The sequence below is a fragment of the Triticum aestivum genome, chromosome 5A, assembly GCF_018294505.1.
Source record: "Triticum aestivum cultivar Chinese Spring chromosome 5A, IWGSC CS RefSeq v2.1, whole genome shotgun sequence".
Classification (NCBI taxonomy): Eukaryota; Viridiplantae; Streptophyta; class Magnoliopsida; order Poales; family Poaceae; genus Triticum; species Triticum aestivum.
Window position 1 is genome coordinate 171,918,798 of NC_057806.1, and position 16,946 is coordinate 171,935,743.

Genomic DNA, 16,946 nt, shown 5'->3' on the forward strand with positions numbered 1-16,946 from the left:
ACATCAAACCGATGCGATGGCTTAGCGGCAAGATGCTCCAAGTTATCCAACAGCGCACGAAATCAACACATGTTAAACCGTTGGCCATGAAGGCTCGGAGTTTGGCGATTTGGGGGGCATACTTGGCCCGTTCTGCGGATCTTAAGCGTTGTGGCATTGGATGGGTGTTAGAAAGCCGGTGATCATGATAGCCTGGAAGTGGATTCTCATCTTCAGGAGAAGTGTCTCTGCAGTAAAACCAAGTCTGGTTCCACTCCTTAGGATGGCTGTGCAGTTTGGCATGAGGAAATTCAACTTCTTTCCGCTTTTGAATTGAGACGCCACCAAGTTCAGTATAGGGGACATTCACAAACTCTGTATGCTGGTTTAGATGAAAAAAATCCTGGAATAGTTCAGCAGTGGCCTCTTCTTGCAAGTACGTTTCACAAAAACCTAGAAGTTACATATATTGGACACCGAGTTGGGTCCAATGTCTTGAGGATGGAGTTGGAAGCTGGCAAGAATGTCCCGGAAAAACTTTGATCCTGGCGGTTTGAAGCCACGACCTATGTGGTCGACAAAGATCACTACCTCACCCTATCTTGGAGTGGGAGAATTTTCTGTTCCTGGAACTCGCCACCGGATCTCTGTCTTCTTTGGAAAAGTGCCAATGCTAACCATTTCGTTCAGTTGATCTTCGGTGACCCGGGAGGGAACCCAGTTACAAGCAGCAAACTGTTTAGCCATAGTGAAATAAAACGCTGAAACAAGTAATGCCGATTTACGAGTCATTCATGGAGGAACACAAGATGCAAGGAAATCAACATATACCGGTCTATGACATTGCGTAAACCAGAGACTGATATAATAGCGAAGGACATGGTCATATCAAGGGCATAAGCATGTTGCTAAACCGGAGTTTACTAAAGGCTATAAGTGGAGGTAAATTGGCGGTTCAACAAGGGGACTAATGGTATATACTGGATCATCATTTTGTCAAAATTAAACCGCCTAGTCTGACATTTGAAGATGCAAATCTACAGATGTGTAAGTAAAGGACAAACAGGTTTCACAAATTGATAGTATATCTTTGGATCTACCGTATATCCAAGAAAGGAAAATATATTCAGACCTAAAGAAGTAGTACCGAAGCAGTGGATGAAAGTTCAGATGGGATCTTCTATTTGAACAAGGTGTGTTAGATGGAAAAGGAAAGCTACAGCTATCATTGAACAGAATGAACATCAAGGTTTGGGTCAGAAGGTTACTACACAAACAATGAACACTGACGAACACCGAAGAACACCGAACCCTAGAATACATCTATGGCAGAAGAATAGATAGCTTACCGGTGTTGATAAAGGAGCGGGGGAGCACCGCAATTCTCTGGTGCGTTCAGGGTGATGCAGCGGACGGAGTTGAAGCAGAGGCGAAGTTCAACGGCGGCGGCGGAGCCCTCGAGGTTGAGCAGCGCAAGGAAGACGATGACACAAAGAGGCTCGAGGGGGAAAGGTGAAAATGACCCCGCGACCCTATTTATAAAGGCAAGGGATAAGTGTCAGGCACAAAAATCAAGGAGCCAGAAATTTGGAAATAAGGCGAAGCTGTCGCCTCGATTGTCGGAGACCCATTAATGAAGATGTGTCAGTTAATAACAGATGACGTCACGAATCACGGCCTGGAAAAATGACGTTACGGCGGTTTATAAGGCCAAAGTGAAAATGCAAGGGAGGAATTTTTTCTAAGTAATGAAGATTGACATGAACCAGTTCAAACCAATCTGGGGCCTAATGTTGGGGATATTACTACTGGATGTAAACCGGCCGGGAGTAGCCGGATTAGCTTCATAAAGATTAGAAGCCCATGAAGACATGAAGATGGTGGCGCTTTACGAAGGCCCAAGGCCCAAAGGCGGGTTAAAGCCTATGATGTAAACCGACTCTGTTATGTAACTTGTATTGTAAGTTAGAGGAATAGAGACCGAGCCGAACACAGTTATGATCCAGCCTCGGGACTCTGTAAACTGGCGGGCGTCAACCTGTGTATATAAAGGGACAAGACGGTCGCGGGTTGGGGACGACAGACAACAACTCAAGAGCCAGACAAAGCAGATTCGCTCCCTGGCCTTCGAAACCCTAGCAATACCAATCACAACTAGAAGTAGGCTTTTACCTTCCTCAAAGGGGCCAAACTAGTATAAAACTCTCTGTGTCCCCTTGTCCGGTTTAACCCCTTTAAGCTAACCCGTTGCGATGGCTCCATGACTAAGTCCTTTCACAAGGACATCTGCCGTGAAAAACCCACGACAGCTCCCCTTGTGTCGAATCAATAAATTTGGGTTGAATACTCTACCCTCGAAAACTGTTGTGATCCCCTATACTTGTGGGTTATCACCATCGTCGCAGAATAACTGGGGGTGTGGGTGACTAGAGGGATGGCCTGGCCAGCGGTGGGAGTAGTGGGGGCGGTGAGGCCTCCGCGGCATCGCAGCCGGCCACGGGAGGCAGGAGCACGAGGCACGACCGGCGCGGGTTTGGGCGGCTGGAGCAAGAAGACCAGAGGTTGAAGAAGCACTACGGCCGTTGGATGGACATCGTACGGCTACTGGAGCTAGAATCGTGCATATTGACTAAGTTGACAAAGCCTTCCGTCCCCGTCAACTTAGTAGGCCCACAAGTCAGCCTGCCACTATACTGGGTCCCAGCTAGAAGGGGGTATTCATTTTTTGTGCGTAATAAGGAGGCACTCCCTTGCGTCCGAAGATATAGCTGGTGTGTCCAAGCTGTCAGCGGCGGTAACGTTTTTCGTGAAATAAAGAGGCCCCTTCGGTGGGTCCCAAATGTCAGGTGGAGGAATCATTATTTTGTGCGTAATAAGGAGGCATTTCCTTGCGTGCGGCCGTGGACCCAGCTGTCAGCCTCTCCACGTACAGTCCACTTCAGATGCATCTCGGTCGTTGACTACGTTGACCAGGCCGCGCCGAGAGCACCAGGGCGGTGGACGACGGTGAGGCCTAGGAAGGGAACGACACGGAGCCAGGGAAGACTCGGCAGTTGTTTCCCACGCGGAGGGGAGTATGATTGTTTGAGGTTTTACTAGTTCCTCTTCCGTCGCCGGAGAATAATAGCAGGTGTGGGTGAGTAGAGGGATGGCTAGGCCAGTGATGGGAGTACGGTGGGGCGACGAGGCTTGCGCGGCAGCACAGTCGGCCACGGCAGGCGGGAGCAGGCAGTCCCACCGGCGCTGGATTTGGCGGCTGGAGCAAGAAGATCAGAGATTGAAGAAACACGATGGCCGTTGGATTGACATCCAACGGTTACGTCTGCTAGAATCGTTTGTTGACGTATATAATAACTAAAAAATCTTGCATATGTGTCAACTTAATAGGCCCACAAGTCAGACCATTCCCTCTTTTTTTAATAATTTACATATAGCTCATTACGACTTCTTATGCAATTTATTGCAGTCCGTTTTTTTGGTTGGCCATGGCCAATTTCGCATATTTCTATGGGTTCCAAACTATTTTTAATTCCGAAATGTCAAGCCAGATTTAAAGTACTTTGAAGATATATTTAAATTAGGTTAATGCCCAATGAAATAGGAATCTAAAAATGTGAAAAAAAACAGAAATTATAAAGTAATTGCCAATTTGTCATCTGTTTTTATATTTACAACCCATTTCATATTACTTTCAAGATTTGCAGGCGTCTTGAAAGAGTTGGAGCCCATCAGGGCGTAGAAAAATAAGTAGGCCTGGGTTGGGTATTCTTCAGAAAAAATAAACTGGGCTCATTTTCACAAAGAAAAAATAGCTGGGCTGGTCACCTGGTGAACATAAAATATAAGCCTGGGCTAGACGGGCCACGGCCTAGTTCAAACCCTGCTCCGTCTCAACAATAACAAAAAAATACTGCTCGAGCAGCTACGTCCCAGGTGTCAGCCAATCTTGTGTTGTTCTCTTGTCTATTGACTATATACGCTCACAATGTCGTGGGTCCCAGATGTCACGAAAACACTAGGAGGAAGCATTTTATTTTTCCATACCTGACATGGTGGGCCCCTACTGTCATCCTCTCCACATACTTCTGCCGATTCCTGTTGTTTGTTGACCATGTTGACAATGCGAGAGGGTGGCGCCGCGGCGAGTGCACCAAAGCGCGCGGAGGATGACGGCGAGGCCTCAGACGTCGGTGTTAACGATTTAGGAGATGGTGGGGCGGCGATGCATGCTCTGAGGCGCAGCCAGCTGTGGGAGGCGGAAGCATGCGGCCTCGCCGGCGCTGGTTTGGTTTTGGCGGCTGGAGGAAGACAGGATTGAAGAAACACGACAGACTGTAAAAGCAGCAGAGTAATTAACAACGTTAACTGAAACCAGGAGGTGCACTTAACAACCATAGCTGAAAGTAGTATGAGTACTTATACAGGTTCAACCGTACAAAGCACGCCTCGAACAGTGCTACTTTGCCTATAGTTAACCAAGGGTGAGGCCGCCAAGCCCCAGGACAAGGCCCAGGCGCCACCCCGCGCATCCACAACCTTCTGAAAGCGGCTTCATCTCTCAATGGGGTTAATAAACAGGATATTCGCTTTAGAGCCATGGAAAAGCAGGAACATAATCTTATGTCCTATTCTCCAAGATGGATGGGCCTTCATTATTTGAGACCACCCATGAATAAGTGTATTTTTCACCTCCAAGGGGAATAGAGTAGGTCGACATAAACATCATGTTGTGACCAAGTGCAAGTCTAACCTGACCATGGTCAGGCATTTGTATAGGAACAATAGAACTGGGCAGTTTCTGTTTCAAGAAGATCACACCTGTAAAACCGTGTATAAGCAATAGTTTATGAACAACATATATAGCAGAAAACAGCTCATACCATAAGTTTCTCGACACAGTTGGACTTGTTCAACGAGTGCAGTAGTGGCACACATATCCCACATGGCCTTCCACCATTGAAACACCCCACAAGGACCTCAAGATGATCAATAAAGTGTAGGAACTTGTGGATGTCATCCCAGTCAACTTCAGTGCCATCAGTAACAGCCGAGTTGTTACAGAATAACAAACGAGTAGCCTGCTTAACTCTGAAAAAACCTACATGTGCCACCAATTATAAGAAAATATTAGTTAGAAGTAGCATCTTCGTGAGAGATTCGTTGCTACTTCTAAAGTTAAATTGTGATTAGTTAGACAGAATAGGTGGATTAAGAAGTAATCGAGGCAACAAGCAAGAACCAGATACAAAACTAACATGGATGAACAATTGGAACGACGTCGGGGTGGAACATTGCAGTGAAGATGAGACCAGGTTCTGCTATTTCCATCAACATTCGTGCGCCAACTTTCAGTCAGTAACACTTGAGAAAGTTTATCCAAGTTCGGCCATAAAAAAGCAGCGATCTTCTTGGTTCATGAACCCAACTCGGAACTTATATCCATGGCTTGTCTTCACTGTGACCATTAAACTGGTGTATTCAGTTATGGCAAGGCCGAGCATCTTGAGTACATGTGTTCTGGCAGAGCAAATAATGCACTGCAGGAAAAATAATATGAGAACACAATGTATTCCTTATCCAAATCTATTAATAACTTCCTCCTTCATGTCAGTGCTGACCATCGTACTGGTAGTACATTTTATCCAAATATAGCAATCCAAATTTCCAAATTAGTAGACAATACGTTCAAAAAAAAACCAACCCTCCTGGATAGAAAAGAGGATTCTAGGAACATATTGTGCATGTTTTAAAATCATGTGTTAGGATGAGAAGGAACAAGTGTGGCATCTCACCGAGGGCGCAGAAACCTGTAGGGTCCTCGCATTTTGGGCACTGCAAATGAAACACACTAGACTTAGTAGGAAGAAAATGCATCAACGGCTGCGGCTGCCATCCTAGGATTACCCGCGACCAAGGGACTTGGATTTATCGGGGATGGATGAAGAATGTGTACCTGGTTCTCCATGAGAAAACCCTATGCAATCACCAAGAGGGGGTTTTCTCTGAACAAACAGACAAGGGAGAAGGGGATTCAGGCCCAGTGAAATATTGTCGCTTCGTCCGTCCAACTTACTGCTAAAGCTGGAAAGGGGGTTGTGATTTGACGGCTCATTGGGCATTACTGCGGTGCTACGGCCGGGGTTGTGCACTCTAATTTGTGCATATGGCACGTGGACCCCGTTGCCAGATGCCCCACATATCAGCGAAAGGAAGTAGAAAGACAGGAGTAACTAGTTACACATAAATATATTTTTGACAGAGAGATAATCCCTCTGTAAAGAAATATACAAATCTTTTATATCACAACTTTATACATAAGAAAAATCAATGGGAATATATATAACATATATAATTATAAAAAATAGAGTTGTTTTTAACACAGTATAGACAAGTTGGTGATGATGGTGTGCCTTCCATCCTGCAATATAGGTCGTCCGATTTATATCTGACGGATACGAAGGAAACTATGGTAATTTTGCAAAAAGGTACCCACACACCTCTCCACATTTGCAAAAAAGGCCTTCCCTCGTTCATCCTTTTTCCTGCAAGATAAAATACTCATACAAATGCATCTTGATGTTACGTGCAACGCACGGGCATTATGAGGGTTCAGCTGAGAATATAATACTCAGACAGGCTCACGGTTCTGGACTTTGGGCCGCAGGCCCACCCTGCATGTTTGGGGGCCCATGTGTTCTACCTCAGCGCTTTTCATATTGCAAGCGATCGGTATGGCGCTGGTTTTAGATGTTGTTGCAAGGCGTATACACAAAATTGAATAAAGCACGGCAACTGTTGGAATGAAATCGAATGACAGTTCCTAACCGGCAATGAGAGTTGCAATTCTATCAACGATATACCATGTGATAAATAATAGTATCGTATTACTTATACACACAGGACACCTGTTTCACCATGCCAGATTATTACATCAAAATCTCTCGGAGGATAGATCAGTTTGGCAGTTGTGTGCTGCTACTGAAGAATTTCAAAGTTGATTTGGACCAGCTCTCCTTGCCAAGAAAGTTCGATTTTGAGATCATCCCCTACCGCAAGATATGATTTAGATTTGAACCTTGACCATCCTTTAGCATCAATCCTCATGCGACCATCCTTTGTAGTTACGGTATATTGAGCAGGTTCATTCACGACTGCGCATGGTAAGAGAAACATGGCCGCTGTCGCCCGGATTGTTGAACGACTCCCTCGTTGCTCTAGGAATTCTCTGTTTGCAAACAAGAACACATACCCAAATAGTTAGATCAACACAGTGAATCATGCGAAACAACATGGAAAGAAAAAAGAATGAAGCACTTGGGCGGCCAATGCTTACCAAGAAGGTGGACATGTCAGTTTTTGTAAGGACTTTGGTATATGAAGTGCGAATTGCAGCCCAGTCTATTGCCGGTGCAAATGCTCGTTCGGTTGCCACTTCACGGGCCGGAGCAGATGCAAGTGCAAGTGTTGGTGCAGGTGCCGAAGCCGCTGCTGCTGCCGGAGATGGTGCTCCTTGTAGAGCTGGTGCTGGTGTCGGAGCAAGTGCCGGTGTCGATGCCCGATCCTTTGGTAGATTAGCATGATCCGCTGATGCGGTCTGTGCCCAATCCTCAACTAGATCAGACTGAGCTGATGCCACTGTCAGTGCTAGAGCAACTGTCAGTGCTCAATCCGTTGCTGAAGGTGGTACCGATGTGCGAGACAGCGGCGATCGTGTCTGGTCTGCTATGATCAGCTTTCTAACTTGACTAGGCTTTGTGACCGTGATCCAGTTTTTTTCTTCATTTCTTTTAAATGTGAGAAGGACTAATTGTGGCATTTTTGTGAAACCAAACTGCAGTTCATCATAGGGATTCAGCTTGTACTCAGACAACAGACTGATCCAATTTTTCCAGTAATATAAGTGATGGACAGTGCCTTCGTTACTGACACGACATAAGAAGTGAAACCTGCAAAAATAGCCATCGTAGAGAAAACCAAACGGTTTATTCTATGATGAATGTCACATGGCAAAACCTGCATCAGAAAATTGCAGGAAAAGAAAGTAAACATGACATTAAATCAATAAGATTTAGACAGTAAATCAATAAGATTTACTTGATGTGACATGAGTGAATCCTTACCAGGAAATCACTATGTTGAAGTACTAAACAGAAGATTGATCGTCCAACTACGGGTGTCATGCAGGGGCCCCACCTACTCCCACAAGCAGGACAGTCCAAAGGTCGTGACAAATCATATGGACCGAACATCCATGGGACTGGAAATTCTGGTGGGTGCGATAAACCCTGCAATGTATACAAATATTGGAATGTAACCATAATTGATAAACCATCCTCACAAAGAAGATGATCTGGATACTTCAAAATATACAGACTGAATTGAGTGGACAGACATTAACATAGACTGTTCTCAGGACTGACCACACACCAAAAGCGGCAGTACTAATAAACAATACAGGGTTCACAAACATAAATCGAGTACTGAACAATAGTACTTACTACAGACAAGCAAAGTTGCACTAATTAAACTCTGCAGACTATTTTTTGCCACCGACCTACGGGATGAACCCCGCATAACTGACTAGGCCATGGACTTCATGAGAGATGTCTACATGCACCATCACCATCTCGTCAACCTTGGAGAATCTAACAGAGTGGTCTTTCCACTCATAAACATGATGATGAAGACAGGCCGCATCAGATTTGTTGGGAAGCTTTACAAGAACCACACCCTTTGTAATCGAAGGCACAACTAGGAAATTGTTGTGGTCAAGTACAGCCTCGAGAACACGCCTGACAACAATGCTACAGGAAAACACTAGTTCAGGACACGTGGCGACAAGGACACAACAGCTGGATAGTTTAGTAGTAGAACTCATACTCAGGTCTTCCAGTTCACACGGCATGACTTTGAGAACTTCATCTCCACCGCGGACCTGGTTCTAATTCAAACAGAAACCATATTTTATTACTACCTCCGTTTAGAAATATAAGATGATTTTCGATATTATACTCCATATATGACTACATATACGCACAGAAATGAGTGAATAAAGACACTAGAACATGTCTTCAAAGGCATGAGAGCAGAGGGATTATTTGCAATATCCATAACACAAGTTACTGAGGCAAATATACCCTCTTCAAAGGTAGCATTGATGTTCATAAAGTACTCCAGTTGAAAGTAATCTATAAGAAATCAGTGTCAACCTCTCGCATGTTTTGGTCAAAAGAGGAATTTAGAACCGTCATTTGGCACACAAAAATCACATGCAAGATCACCCAGAAAGTTGTACTACTAGTACTAGTACTGTGTGTTAGATGAAAAAACACGATCAAGATCGAGAAAAAGATCGTCAAGAAGAGATATTACCTGGACTTGCTTAATGAGGGATCCCAGAGAGGGGGGCTTGGACAAGGCGATGGCTTTGAGCTTGTCTGCGATAGTCTCGGCGGGGTGCTTGCGCTTCTTTGTACCATGAGCCTCGATGGTTTTGGCCAGAGCCATAGACATCACTTCGGCCGGTGCTCCAGCGTCCATCGAGAAACTGTCAAATGGAAATAAAAGAAAAGAAACCATAATCACAAACCCAAAAGAAGAACAAAGAGGGAGTTATAGTATCAGTCTCGGGGTTGCAAGACCGGGCCTTGGCCAGAATCAACACCATTGATGTGCTCACCTTTCCTTCTTTGGGAGAGAAGAACAATGGCAGAAGCAGTTCGGGGTTTTCTTGAATAAATGAGGTACAAGATGAGGGAGAAGCGAGTCAGGTAGAGAGGAAGCTGAGAGAGAAGAGTGAAATGATGGTTGCTTCGTCCGTCCAACTTACTGCTGGAAAGTAGGGGGTTTTGTGATTTGATGGCTCATTGGGCATTACTGCGGTGCTTCGATTAGGGTAGTATACCATCACTCTACTACGGAGTAATTTAGTGCATGGCTGGTGGACGCTGGCTGTCCCACACATCGGCGAAAGTGAGTAATTTAGTGCATGGCTAGAGGAGGATCCGCACGGTAGAGCATGTCCACTGTTTTTCTGAAGAAAAAATGATTACGGCAAGCGTTTCCACTCTTACGACGGAGGAGTGCGAAACACGGCAGCCACTTGAACATACAGAGTGCTCCTACTACTAGGCATGTGCACTGGTTCATACGTCAGTACTACATAACCTTGTTGCTAGTGTAGTAAGATATGACGACAACAAATGATGTTGTGCGCATGTAAACTATATGAACAGTAATGTAGTAACATAGTACCGCTTTTTCGACTGTTCGGTCGAGAATGAACGGTGAGATCAATGTTAACAGAACTAGGTCTACAACGCATGGAGAGTATGGTGCTACAGTACTCCACGAAACATGAACCATATGAAGCACGAATAGTGTTAGGCAGGGTGTATGAAGGGTGCACGGGATGGGAGCAAAAGTTCCATTCTCGACCCACTTTTGGGTGTTTGGCAGAGAGCATGAAGGGTGCATGAGTCCACACTAGTAGGTTAACACAAATACACGAAGAGGAAACAACTATATTGAGATGAGAATGCAACCAAACTCACCCACACGCTTTGTGCTACAGTGACTAATCTGCATCGTCTGAGTTTGATCCAACGGTCATGTTGCGTCGAGACATGGACATGCCCATGCATAGGGCGCCTAAACACCACCGAAGCCCCTCTGTTTCTCGAGGCACATTACGTTGGTGATGCAGGGGGTGAAATGGCTGAAAGGCAATGCAATCTACGGGCAGGCGGAGGGAGCCAGCCGAGGAGCGGGGAATCTTTTGGTTTTCACCATGGTAAAACACTAGTCGACGACTTCTCACATCAGGAAGCAGTGGGTTTTACAGGCGGAGTCATCGTGACTAATTGCTGTGCGCCTGCTCCCGTCAATCAAAAAATTAAAAATCCTGTCGCGCCTGCTCCCGTCAATCAAAAAATTAAAAATCCTGCCGCACCCAAACACCAGAGCAACGCCGCGGTGGATATTTAAATTTACCTGCCGGCAAGTAGATAAAAAAAGGGGTGAAAAAACAAATGTGGCGGCGGCCTAGCTAATCGGTCGAACTGGCCCAACTAGCTAGCCACCGTGCTTCACTGATGTACTCGACGGGAAAGGTGGTCTTCCGTGATTTGATGACTCATTTACTTGCTTCGGCAAAAATGCGCGGTAGGGCGTCCCACGTCAGGAAGAATATATGTGTGCACCACCCGGGAGGACCCCGAAACCGCGCGGTAGGGTGTGCCATGTCTCGGCACGGAGGAAAATGTGCATGTAAAAATATACTTTATCAGACGTAGTACCTATGGTTCGACCTCGGGACCCAGACAGTCAGTCGAAAACACCCCACTAGCCACACAGCTTCATCATGCTAACGTGGCACGAAGGATAGGTGTGGTTAGCTCTGTCTCGACCAGCCACAACGTCTCTTGTTCTAGGCGATTCTTCTATTTTCCAAGCTTTTTTTAGTTGTAATAACACCACGGCAATCTAGCGCCGCTCTTCATGTGTGCCCGTGCAAAGGTTAGACAATGGAGAGAAGAGAGAGATCATAGACCTGGGACCCACCAGTAAGTGAGTCAACGGTCATGCACGTGTTGACGAGGCACTCCCTCTACTCTACTCAACATAATACTATATAAAATCAAGTTATGGGACAAAGCCAACAACCGTTGTTGTTTCAGGCTATCGACTTACGCTTTGTAGTCCAGGTTGCCAATTTGAATCTCGTCTTTCAGATTTGTTAGTTTTAGGTCCAAATTTGATTAATGACAAGTGGGACCCTCGTGTGTTGTTCCGATATTTCAGTGTAGGATGGTTTTTTTCAACAAACACTTTGCGTGGTTAGACAAGTAACGGCACGAGTTACACGTATTTTGCAAGTTTATGAACAAAAATGACAGCGGCATAGAATATCACATCCACCCCGCAGCTTAGATGCTATGGTGATACGAGTTTTTACACCGTTGGAAGTGAGATCCAATGGCTTGGGAGTAGTCTTTGTAATTATGCGCAATTTCCAAACTCTCCAAAGGTTTTTTTGCAAATAAAACATTCAGGCCTCGTGTGTGCCGTTGCATCTTGGATCCAATGATATTAGGTTCTCCCCATAGCTTAACTACCCGCTACGGTGATATGAGCATCTAGGTCGTATGATCAGTGATCAGATGGCACATGCATAGTACTTGTACTTTCTGCGCAATTCCCAAACTCTCTCAGTCGTATATTGCAAAAACATTCAAACCTCCTACTGTGGGTCATTAGATCTCCGTGAACTCGTATCACCATAGAATCTATGGTGTGGGAGCACCTCATAGTCTCCCGTGCGAGAAAACATAAGGTGCTCTCGCAGCTTGGATGCTACGGTGATACTAGCTTCGAGATCGTTTGATCTGAGATCCAATGGCATCTGAGCAGTCTTTGTGCTTGTAAGCAGTGGCCGAACTCTTTGGGGGCTTTTCTACAAAAAAACCATTCAAACCACCATGGAGGTGTTGGGTCACAAATCCAACGGCTCCAAAGAGCTTGTATCACCAAAGCATCTAAGGTGTGGTAGCACATGATATTCTTACACACATGTGAATATGATGTCCTCCTTCATCTTAAATGCTACGGTGATACGAGCTTCAAGGTCGTTGGATATGGGATCCAAGGGCATATGAGTAGTTTTTGTACAAATTGTGTGCAATTCTCAAACTCATCAAGGTTTCCTGTAAAAATACTAAGACATCATGTGGGCTGCTATATCTCAGATCTACAAGCTCCAAGCAACTCGTATCGGCATATAGCATCTAAGGTATGGGGGCACATGATATTCTCCCAGGGAGGAGGGGTGGGGTGCACAACCAATCGGTGGTTGGGAGGGTGGGGACAAATATAATCTAAACAACCCTAAACATAGCTTCACAATTTTATCTAAGGTCGAGGGGTTGACCCCCGACAATCATAACTCCGCCTAATTAAACACAACATTTGCATGTAGTGTAGTACTAGACTTAATATTCATATTTCAGTTTCATGTTCATTTTAAATATTGAATTGAGGACCATGCATGTCTTATATTTTACTCCCTTCGTTCCTAAATATTAGTCTTTTTAGAGATTTCAAATGGACTGGCACATAAGAATGTATATAGACATATTTTAGAGTGTAGATTCACTCATTTTGCTCCGTATGTAGTCACTTGTTGAAGTCTCTAAAAGACTAATATTTAGGAACAGAAGGAGTATTTTTGAATTCGTGTCATACATGCATGGTTTGGAAAAATAGATGCACTATACTTTTTGGATTGTTGTTGTGTTCGTGTGTGTGTGTGGTCATATGCTTGATACTTACAAAGTTTTCTCACCTCCGTACTGTTCATCTTTTAAATTTGAATTTGCATTTAAAAACTTACTAGGGATACCATGAAATGTGAAATCCACGTTGAGATCACTATATCACAAACTCACTCTAATTCAGCAACTCGTCATAAATCAATTACCACGTTGAGATTAGTATTTGCAAGGAAAATACGGGCATTGTAATACACATAGATTTGTTCGGCAATCTAAAAGGTTCCTTTCATATTCTCAAATGGTAGGACCCAGTGGCGTACCAGCCAAACCTTGGCTCGTGTTGATCCTAAAAAATAAAAAATAAAAATAAAAAAACGGGCTTGTGTCCTTCTAGTGGCGTGCGTGGTACGCACATTAGGCAACCCCAACCATTCGAGCCTCCGCGTTTCGAGTCGAAATATCTGGCGGTCAGAATTCCAGCCCTAGGAAATTCCCCTCATGTCCCCGGTCCATAATGACTACCGATGAACAACGAAGGGATGCTTTAGTAACTAGACAATGTTACCTACCGTGCCGAGCACGGTTCAATTCCCTCAGTTACCGCTCGCCAAGGTCACCCGTCAACTACATTGCCTAGTACTACTACTACTACTACTACTACTACTACTACTACTACTACTACTACTACTACTACTACTACATCAGGATGAGCACAGAATTGAGCCCGTTTGTTCGTGCCTAGTACTTGAGTTAATATATCAGGAAATGCACTGGTACGGAGGGATTGTCCTTTTACTCTGCATATAACTTGTCTGAGGTCTAACTAAGCAAAATGTTTGACCAAATTGTTTCTTAAGAAATACAACAGGACAGATGTATAGCTTGACAATTTATTGCATGATGCAGGTTATGATATTGTTTCGAATCCTGGATCTTAAATTTCAGAAAATCCAAAAGTGACCATAAATTCTTGAAACTGAGCATGGTCACATGATATGGCACAAATATTACTTCCTAATTTTTTTTCTTCAATTTGAGACAAGCTGCTTATGACAAGTTGCACAAATGAAGAGCCAAGGTATTTTGGAACAAAGACCTGTCACGTTAAGGCGAACGCTTTCACTATTGAAACCGTGGGCGTTTACGTGCTGCCACAAGTCCCGCTTCTCATCGGCAGGTGCCGACCGAGCAAGCGTGTGAGTCGACGGGAGGCGTGCGAGCAGACTGCTGCGCCGGCTGACAGGGAGGCGTGCGAGTAGACCGGTGCGTACGCTCACTGGGAGGCGAGCCCTTTGACCAGGCTCCACCACCCCCCTTCATCCCAACTGCTCCCACTTTTAATGTCGCCGGCGCTGCAGTTTAAAATCAATCCCGCACTACCCGGTATCACTACAATCTTCTCTCTTCCTCTTCGATTCTCCTGTCGTCTACCTCCAACCAGCCTGACCTAAACGTACGCCATGCCACATCACGATGGTCTGCCCTTAGTCTTCTAGTTTCCTGAGGAAGACACCCAGCTAGAGTCTCAAGAACATAAGGCGCTTTGGGACGAGCTTGAACTGGCCTTGCGGGAAGACGTCGCGCCTGTCCCCGCTCCCGTTCTGGCTCCCGTCACCCTGACAGCGCCAACACCCATCCCGTGGCATTGATGGGCTGGGAGCCGCACATTGTCGCCGAGCTTGATGCCACGGGGTTCCACGAGGTTCCCACCGACTTTCACGCACCCGTGCACCTGCCAGCGCATGCGCCTGCGCATGCACTGACGCGCACGCCCGTGCTGGTGCCCTTGCACCTGCCAGCGCATGCGCCTGCGCATGCACTGACGTGCACGCCCGTGTTGGTGCCCGTGCACATGAATGTCTTCGTCGCGCTGTTGATAGTGCATGTCCCCGCGCGGGTGCCAATGCCCCCCTCAGCGGCATGGATGGCCGCCGTCGACCGCTTCCTTGCACCAACGCCACTCACCTCCTCCCGCCAGTTGACTCACTTCGAAGTCCAGAACATTTTGGCCTTCCTTGAAGCTAGGCCAACATCCAGGAGTACGCCAACAATGGCGCAAGGTGCCGCCGTCGCCGTCAGTCAGTGGCCTGACAACACATAGAGCACGGCAGAGGAGCCGCTTCCCACCGCAAGACGCCCCTGCCGCATCCGCGTAATCTAAATTTGCCATGAAAAACGTTCGGATTGCCATGCTTAAAATCGGAATGTTTATCATTTCCGTTTATTTTAGATTGATCGTCGTATAATTTAAAGTTAGAGTCAGACTGAGCGAAATATATGGTTTGGTCGATTGAATGTTCTGCTAGAGTCGTATCAAATTAAATATAAAACGTCATCAAGCCACACGTATTCCTTGTCATCCAACGACCTAGACTGCTTCAATGTTGAGCGCTCAACATGTTTAGTGTGCAGTTAATTTCATACCAAAAATAGTGCTAATCACATAATAACACGCAAATAATACCCTACTTAATATCCGCATGCACTTAATATACTTCCAAATTAACATGCATTGCACGTACACACTGACTAGTACTACTAGTACGTGAAACGGGTGCCATAACTTGTGAACGCGTCCAGATATGGTCAACGGCAACATCGCACGATACCTCATGGACGGAGGCAGCAGCCTCAACCTGCTCTATCAGGATACAGTGCGCAAAATGGGCATCGATCCATCAAGGATCAAGCCCACCAAAACTACCTTTAAAGGATTTATACCAGGTGTAGAGGCCCGTTGCTCGGGCTCAATCACATTGGAGGTCGTCTTTGGATCTCCGGACAACTTCTAAAGTGAAGAGTTAATCTTTGATATCGTCCCCTTCCACAGCGGCTATCACGCACTGCTCGGACGAACCGCGTTTGCTCGATTCAATGTGGTGCCACACTATGCTTATCTCAAGCTTAAGATGCCCGGACCATGCGAAGTCATAACAGTCAATGGAAACACGGAGCGCTCCCTCCGTACCGAGGAACACACCGCGGCCCTGGTAGTGGAAGTACAGAGCGGCCTTTTATGGCACAACTTTAATTCAGCGGCCAAGCTCCCGGACACCGTCAAACGAGTCTGGACTACTCCGCAGCATGACAGTCCGGCTCGTCAGGAGTTAGACTAGCAATTCGACCTCCGTGTCAGGCTTGACCAAGTGGCGGCATACGTACCGCGTGTACATAACTACGCACTAAAAATACCATGGGCAGAGATGGAGGCATAACCAGACTGTGGTCCACAATATGGCTCGACCTTCCCGGGACACACATACTTTTACCTTTCTTTCTATCCTTTTCAGGTTTCTTTTCCACAGGCCCCTCTCGACGGCTTGATAATTGACCCTTTTGAAGGACGGATATACCAAGGTGGCAAGTAGCACAGACGTATGGGGGAATCTCTAGATGTTCTTCTTAATGATCATTCTACCTGTTTTCAGGACCAGTATGCAGCTCCCCCTTGGTTTTGGCATGTTAAATAGCCACTGTTGCTTATCGCACTATTTGTACAAATACGCTTTGACGTATTAATCAAAATTATAATGGAAACAGTTTGCGGCCCAACTTATGTGGCACTATCTTACTACTTCATTTTATTTCGCTATTCATATCAATTGCATCCGTACACTTTGGTATGATGTAGTTCGCCAGGGACTTTATTGCACTCCATATCACGGCAACAAGTCCGAACACTTCTACAGTATAGTT